Genomic DNA, 8747 nt, shown 5'->3' with positions numbered 1-8747 from the left:
GTGTCGGCTAGATCCTATAGAGTGATGACCATTGCTCCCATTTCATATTCTTTTTTTTTTTTAAAGATATACTAATTTTTTTTTTTTTTTGAGAGAGAGAGATAGCATGAGGAGGGGGGGTGGCAGAGAGGAAGGGAGAGAGAGAGTCTGAAGCAGGTTTCACACTGAGCACAGGGCCCCATGGGGGCTGTATCTCATGACGGTGAGATCATGACCTGAGCCAAAACCAAGAGTTGGATGCTTAACTGGGCCACCCAGGTCCCCCACCCACCATTTCTTATTCTTAAAGTGGGTGAAATAATGTGTATTGAGTTTATCATATATTTAATGCCTAAAAATAAGACTCCCAATGTTTATGTGCTATTACCATTGTTTTTATGTAATTACCAAGGAAAATACCCCTGTAGAAAGAGATATTTTCACCAATTTTCAGAAATGAGGTGGTGCATCAAAAACTTTATAAGTTACCTGAGTAAATTCAGAATACGTACCTAGAAATTTTGGGCCATGAAAGCAGTCCCCTCAATCCATTTGAGGTGAGGAAAGATTGTAGGGCATTCAGAAAGGCTTCCAGAGATTGTGCCACTTGTTGGTAATTGTGCGTAAGAATCATTTTAAGTATCATCATTAACTCTTCACTGTGTTCTGTCCTGCCCCTCCCTCCAGCAGGCAGATCTTTCTAATTTTAATTGGCACAGACTTGTTTTACATGAGTTTTTACTCCCTAAGCACACAGAAAATTGGGTAGCCTCAAAGAGTACTCTGGGCAGTAGGTGGACAGAGTTAAGGGTTAAAAACAGATGATCGCCTTGCTTGTTGATGTTTCTAAGTATTACTGTAATAGAAGCTACTACAAAGTTTGATCGTGACCCTGGCCCTATGTACAAGAGTTTTCTTGGCTGTTAAGAAGACACATCTTCTTGGAGTATCCATCTTACCAACTCACTCTTTTGCTAAGGAACCTTTAGTGACTTCCCATGACTTTATCCTGAAAATCAGACTCCCTGGGCAGGCACACTCCGCCCTCCATTTCCTAACTATCCCGCTTTCCTGACCACTTGTCCAATATTTCCTTTCGTATTCACTATTGCCCAGTCAAGTGGAACAACTTGCTTTTGTTTTTAAGCGAGTCCACGCTTTCCCTTCTCAATGCCATCCCTCACACTGCATTTCCTTGAGAAAATATTCTGCGTCACCTTCTCGTGCACTAATTTTACCTCAACCCTTAGCTCCCATGTAAAATCTTTCCTAATTCCCCCCATACAGAGATTGTCCCTCTCTGCCACCTGAGACAATGCACTCTTTCTCTGACTACATGATGACCCATTCTACCCTCTACTATAGCTATTTGTGTATTTACCGTAGTGATTAGTGTAAGCTTTTAGAGGCAAGACCTACACGTAGTTTATATTTGTTACACAAGTCACTAAACCCAGTGCCTTGAAATATAAACATTTGTTGAATGAATGAATGAATGAATGAGCGAATGACTTAAATGCCTGGCCATGACCACAGCCAGTAAACCTCTGAGCTCACATGCTCCTAATTTGCATGTCCTGGGCTGGTCCTGTGAACAGTATAACGCGAACTTCGTGCCCTTGCTTTTGTGGCTGCTGTGAGGCCTCTTCTAGGTCCCTTCAGGGTCTCACGGTAAGTTCTGGGGGGCTGCGGGCACCACGTCACAGGGCTTTGCCACAAAACCGCGGTGGCTCTTAAGTCAGCAGCTGTCATCAGTTTCTCTAAAGCTCTGCCTTGGCTCATTTCTCTGATGGAGGCCTCTGCTGCCGATGACAACCACCTGGGGCACCTCGCCAGTGCTGTGAGTTTCCTTTAGCGACTTGGGCCTGACTCCACAGGTGTGGTGTCACGGATACCCCCGGGAAGTCGGGATGGAGATAAGCCAGGGACGGGACCACTGCTCTTTCCCTACCGTCACCGTGGTATCCCCCCCGCCCCCCCCCCCCCCCCCGGCTTCCTTCAGGTATCTTTTTGGTCTCCATCTATTTCTGTTGGGAGGTCTTTGTGTTTATGAGGCGAGAAGTCCCAAGTAAATTTAAAAATCAAAAACAAAAACAAAACACCGGTCATCCATTTAATTAACCCCTACAGCATTTAGGAAGCAACTGAAGAATTCTGGGAGGAGCCGTTCCCACGGAAGGAGGCCTATTAGAAACCACGCGGAGTGTTGTAGCCTTCAGACTCCCTAAGACCCAGAGCCTCCGGCCTCCGGCCTCCCAGCCGTCTTCCCTGTAGCTTCCCTGCCATGTCGTGTCTTTCCTGGGCTGGCTGCGGCCACCCTCAGGCACATTTGCAAACCGGCTTCAGGGCAGTCCCACCACGACTCCCCCGAGGTGAATACACCACGTCCCGCCACCCTGGCCGGGAAGGGGAGGCCTCCCGCAGGGGCAGAGCAGTACCCCTCCGAGGTGGGGGGCGTGGACCCGGGAAGAGGCCCCTCCTGGGCCAGGCAGCGCGCACCGGCCGCGTGCCCCCGGGCGGAAAGCGCGGCCGCCCTGTCGTTTTGTACTTGCTTTCCTCCGAGCCGGGCCCCTTTTCCCACTCTGGCAGGCGCGGGAGTTGGGCAGGGAGGTTGGCAAGCATTTCACAAGACGGTAAAGGTTAAGGTACGGTGGAGGTTGTTTAGCGCAGGATTGTAAATATTTGTGAAAAGGTTTGTGGAGCTGCTTCTTTTGATACCTCTAATCCACCGAGGCAGAAATAACTTCAAAGCCCTGCCTGGTCCGACTTGGTCCTCAACCAAAGGGAAACATCAGCTACTGCTAAAATAGGTGTTCGCTCAGGGCCAGGCAGCCTGCCGTAGCAGGCGTCCCGGAGCATGAATCATAATTTAATTGTCTTTGGGCACTTGCACATCTGCTCGGGAACGTCAACAGGACAGGAGCTGAGCTGCATGAATAAATGTGAAGGAGCCTTTCGTTTACACCGTTCCGTGCTGTCACCAGCGGAACGAGAAGTGAGGCTTGTGTCTCTTCAAAAGGATGGGCTGAGCCCGCTGCTCTGCCCTGAGAACCCGAAGGCTTCACCACGGGGCTGTTCAGAGCTGTGGGGGGAGCAGCTGCTCTAGAGATTTCACAGTAGGGAGTTCCAAATGGTCCCGGGAGCTCTGGGCATCTGAGTTCCCTCCCGGGAGAAGGAGAGGAGAGGGAGTTGGAGGCTATTTTACAATTGCAGGTGGGTTTTTGGAATTCTGGTAATTTTTTTTTTTTCATATTTCAAAGTTCTGTAAGCAATTACTGATGAATTCCTTAATTTTCTTTCATCTCTAAATCATACTCTTATCTTCATGTCATAGAGTCTCATTTGTTCCCCCAACCAATGAAGAACAGACAAGGGTGGATAATACACATGTTGCCATCGATCGGGAGAAAACATTATATAAACTTTACTGTCTGACTAATGAACGCTATAAAAAGTAGACAGAAACATTTTTTACATCTTCTATTCTTCCCCACCTTACTTTCTTAAATGTTTAATTACTGCTATTTCTATAGCCAATATTACCAACTTCTTACCGTGGATCATTGGCTACCAACAAGTGTAAACGCTATCATGTTTTATGTCTGTGTTTTTAACATCATGCAACTCAACAGCTGAAGAGGTCTTAGATCCTTTGGAAGATCTCTGGGCAGGGGTTGGCTTCTTTCCAACCGGAGGTGAGGTCTGAGGCCAGACCACATCCTCCCAGCCTCTTTCGTCAGAAGAATGCTGCTTTGGGAGACTCTCACAGTTATGCAATGGAAAAAAGAACTGAGCCAGCCATAGAGCTCCCTGGGGTCAGGAGAAGGGCCAAAATTATGGACATCAATGTGGGGAGGTGTCTCATCAACATTCCTTGATTCTGACAGATTCATTAAATCTGTCAGAGTCAGATTTAGAGGTTTCAGAGAGTTTGAGAAGAAAGAGATCTGATAAATGTCTTTGTGATTTAACAAAAAGGAGGCTAATGAGTCAAAGGATAATATAATCAATTTGTGTCAGGAGTTTGAGTTTGGAGAATGAGATCTGCTAGATTGTTCTAAAAGGATTTCATGAATGAAGTGAGGTCTAAACTGGTCATTGGAGGATGTACTTGGGGAACACATTCTGGCAACAATTCTCTACTTGTGGATCTGAGGTACTGGCACAGAGTTGCTGGCTATCTTCCAAATCTGTGTCCTCTTCTTATTAGCATGCCACTGCCCCACATTTGATGCTGTTCTGTGATTCACCTCTAACCTGAGGCCCTTCCAGGCCTGACCCAGAAGAACCTCTCATGTGCGATTTTCCATGTTTTTTTTTTCCTTTTGAAGTGACCCTGGAAACCATGTTAAAGATGGTGGGGCCATAGATAGAAGGATCCTGAAGATCACTTGGAGGAGACCCACATGCCAAGTGGGAATACCTGTGTTGGATTTTCTTTTTTCTTTTTTTAAAGACTTTATCTATTTATTTGACGGAGAGAGATCACAAGCAGGCAGAGAGGCAGGCAGAGAGAGAGGAGGAAGCAGGCTCCCCGCCAAGCAGAGAGCCCGATGCGGGACTCAATCCCAGGACCCTGAGATCATGACCCGAGCAGAAGGCAGCGGCCTAACCACTGAGCCACCCAGGTGCCCCACCTGTGTTGGATTTTAAGTGAGCAAGCAATAAACTGCTCTCATATTAAGGCAATGACATTTTGGTTTATCTGTTCTAGCAACTAGCATTACCTGGAAGTGAAAGAAACATTTGAAGGATGAGAAACAGAGAAAGGAGTCCAGGCAGGAGGGTTGGAAATGGGAGTAATTAGAGAAAAGGTTGGAAAGTGGGTGGTTGCCAGCTTATGGAGGACTTCGGTTCTAAGGGAAGTACTTGAATTTTTTTTATAACATTATTATTTACATTTGTAGTTCACATTTTTTTAAAAACTTCATATTCATGATTTAACTTTTTTTTTTTTACAATAGACCTATGAAGCACATACTAATATAACACTTTACAGATGATGAAATTTAAATTTTAAGCAATTAAAGTTATGGAAATTATTCAAGCACAGAAGATTTGTACACAGGGTGATTGATTCCAAGGCCAGCATTCTCTCCACTGTAATGTACCTGATTTGTATGGCCAATTGAAAGTCAGAAACTACAGCAAAAAGTTTATGTGTTTAAGGCGGCATCTGAGGATTATTGTTTTAGGAGCAGCTTTTAGGCTGAATTAGCAGAGCAGTGATTCCAGTTAGCAAACTTCTGAGGTAAACCAGGAGCAGAGAGGAGGGTGGTGGGGGGGGAGCTTGAATGAAGATGGAGGCAGAGGAGAAGGAAAGGCAAGGAAGCATCGGGGTGAAGACTTATAAAGCAAAAATTTCCAGGACCTGGTGCCTGGGTGTGAGAGACAAGGTAAAGCGGGATGTTAAGGTTCAAATAGATCTTGGCAAGTTTGTAAAATGGGAGGGAAGGCCTCAGGGAATTAGTTTACATGGGTACTTCGATATTTCTGGGAAGGAGGACATGTGGGCGCCTTCGAGTGATGGAAGAGTGGTGTTTATTCATTCCCGGGGTCTCGGTCTCAATCTGAGACAGAGAGAGAAGCAGAAGGCAGAAGCTGCTGAAGATGTCTTCATGAAAAATTTTTATGAGATGTGGGGCCTCCATCAGGCTGTTTCAAAGCCCAAGGAACAAAGTGGGACACGGCACTGGAGTGAGAAGCCCTCTCAGTTTTTTGTTGTGGAGCCAGCATGGCATTGCCCAGTGAGGCCTGAAGCTGATGGGCATCTTTAGGCAGTGGTGTCCTTTGCGGATTTGAGAACCTGGGGACACCACCGGGGCAAGAAGGGCGTCCCCACAGAGGTGCCTACTGTGGGGCTGTCTCTGTGCTCATGGGCGGGCAGCATGAGCAGGCTTCTCCTCTGCACATGTGACACGGGTCCTGGGCATCTCAGCAACACCTGGTTGGGGTGAGGGGAGGATCCTGCCAGTGGGGACAATGGGCCAGCAAACTCTGAATTATAGTCATTGATGTAGGTATTTGTCTCCAAAGGTTGGTGAGCCCTGGGGACTTTCTGGGTCTGAGACCCACACTGAGGATTTAAATGTATAATTTAATGAGGAGACACCTTCCACGCACGAGATAGGATCATTTAAGGATTGAGACCTGAACAACAAAAAAAAGGGCTTATTCATACAAATGTAACTTAATCCGTACCCCTTTTAAGCTTCTTATTGTGCCTTGTTACTTGATGGGACTTGGTCTGGCAGCGTCCTTGGTGTTTTAAGAGGTTGTATTTTCAGAAAATAAGGGAATTTTTTTTTTATTTGAATGTTTCAAAATGCTTTCATGGTATGTGAAGAAAGCCACTTGATTAAAGCATTTGTAGTTTACATTAAATCCTTTTCTTCTTTCCAGAGAATTCAAGGTTCTGGCACAAACTAAAAGAATTAACCTACACCTGGCCCTTTCATTGTGTTGTTTCACCAGCAGTGAGTATTGTGGGTACAGTCCAAAATATGAGTTTTCATGTGAGCATTTGGTAATTGTCCCCCTCCAGGTCCCCCTGCACCGCACCCCCTGCTGCATATACCTCTGGACGTAAATATGGTACTCCTTTGTCAAGTACTGTGTGGTGAGGAAGCAAACTTCTGGTGTTTCCCCCCTCCATTAGTAAAGAGGGAGACAACCTGCAGAGACTTAGCTTCTCACCATTAATTGGCTCATTGTGCCCCCTCTCCCTCCTTGCAAAACCCACTGACTAGAAACCACCTGGTGATGGTTCTGCATTTGTCTGCTCCTTCTCTGGAGCATTTGAGATGCAAATGGAAGGGCTAGCTATTTAAACACACAAAACCCATCTATACATCGAGTTAGGATGAGCCCATCCTAAGCCACACGCCATTATTTTACTCCCTTTGAGTGTCATTACCGCAGGCTTCTGTCTCGCTCTCATTTGTCATCCCTTGCAAATAAATAGCTCCCAGGGGAGAGGGAAGCGGTGCTGCACCTTCCCATCCCCTCTAAGCAGCCCAGCTTATTTTGACAGATTGCTCCATTAGAGCAAGTCTATTTACTTAAAAACAGACTGCCTGACTTCTCCAAACATCAGCGAGAGAAGGACAATGCTCTTCCTTGTTCTCTGCCCAGCTACATTGTTTCCAATTTTTTTATGTCTTGGACCAGAGGATGGAGGCATGAAGCCAATGCTGCCACGTTTTCAGCAGCAGCTGTTTCTGGCACTCTGGGTGTCATGGAGTCCCTATGTTACATCGTGGGGAGGGGGTGGTGTGTGTGGGGTGTGGGAGGGGTGGGCGGGTGTTATTTTTAGGCAAGAATGCAAAGCAAACTAAAATGGTGAGGGAAATGGGTTGGCAGAGCATGTTACACGGTCCCAATTCAACAACAGCTGAAGAATAATGTCTTTTTTTGCCCATTTGTTTTATCTCCTGCATGATAGGCTTTCAGGCAAAGTTAGCACAAATGATTAGTTTGTTCATCAAGTATTTATTTATTTTATTCCTTTTTTATTATGTTAAATTAGCCAACATATAGTACATCATTAGTTTTTGATGTAGTGTTCAGCGATTCATTAGTTGCATATAACACCCAATGCTCATCACAACACGTGCCCTCCTTAATGCCCATCACTCAGTTACCCATCCCTCCACCCCCTCCCTTTTGTAACCTTCAGTATGGTTCCTGAAGTCCAGAGTCTCTCATGGTTTGTCTCCTTCTCTGATTTCTTCCCATTCAGTTTTCCTTCCCTTCCCCTGTGGTGCTCCATGCTATTCCTTATGTTCCACATATGAGTGAAACCACACGATAATTGTCTTTCTCTGCTTGACTTATTTCACTTGGCATAATCCCCTCCAGTTCCCATCCATGTGGTTGCAAAATGGTGGGTATTCATCCTTTCTGATGGCTGAGTAATAGTCCATTGAAGTCATGATCCATGTCTTTATCCATTCATCTGTTGAAGGGCATCTTGGCTCCTTCCAATTTGGCTGTTGTGGACATTGCTGCTATGAACATTGGAGTGCATGTGCCCCTTCTTATCACTACATCTGTATCTTTGGAATAAATACCTGTAGTGCAATTGCTGGGTCGTAGGGTAGCTCTATTTTTAATTTCTTGAGGAACCTCCGTACTGTTTTCCAGAGTGGCTGCACCAGCTTGCATTCCTACCACCAGTGTAAGAGGGTTCCCCTTTCCCCACATCCTTGCCAACATTTGTTGTTTACTGTCTTGTTAATTATTGCCATTCTAACTGGCGTTAAGGTGGTATCTGATTGTGGTTTTGATTTGTATTTCCTGATGGCTAGTGATGCTGAGCATTTTTTTATGTGTCTGTTAGCCATTTGAATGTCTCCTTTGGAAAAGTGTCTCTTCATGTCTTCTGCCGTTTATTGACTGGATTACTTGGTTTTTGGTTCTTGAGTTTGAGAAGTTCTTTATAGATCTTGGATACCAGCCATTTTAGTATTTATTGAGTGCTCATGGTGTACCAGGCACTGTATTAGGTAAGTGAACAAAATTTGAAAAAATCTTTGCTCTTATGAGGCTTACATTCTGGTGGGAAAAGACAGGAATACGTAGCATATAAGGTGAAAACAGTGCAGTTAAAACCATAGGTTTTCACATATTTCATAAATCTATTTTGAAATAGCTAGCAATGCAGCATCATTTTACAGTTTATAAATTTTTACATATCAGGTTAAATCACAGGCAATTTCATCTCTTCAAATTCCACATCACCTCATCTTATCATTTCAATAACTCTG

At 45.1% G+C, this 8747-nt stretch overlaps 1 protein-coding gene across 1 annotated transcript in view; it reads left to right on the top strand.

Moving 5' to 3' along the window:
- The first annotated feature begins 2802 nt into the window (after positions 1–2802).
- LOC309868221 (uncharacterized protein) overlaps positions 2803–8747 on the top strand; it is a 66885-nt gene continuing 60940 nt past the window's right edge. The window contains exons 1-2 of the mRNA XM_082737779.1: positions 2803–3192; positions 6382–6455. The gene's annotated coding sequence lies outside the window, so the exon portion shown is untranslated. The remainder of the gene's footprint in view (positions 3193–6381; positions 6456–8747) is intronic.

This window comes from Mustela nivalis, assembly GCF_964662115.1.
Source record: "Mustela nivalis genome assembly, chromosome: 6".
Classification (NCBI taxonomy): Eukaryota; Metazoa; Chordata; class Mammalia; order Carnivora; family Mustelidae; genus Mustela; species Mustela nivalis.
Note: the sequence above shows the minus strand (reverse complement) of the source record. Positions and strands in the feature narration are given on the sequence as shown.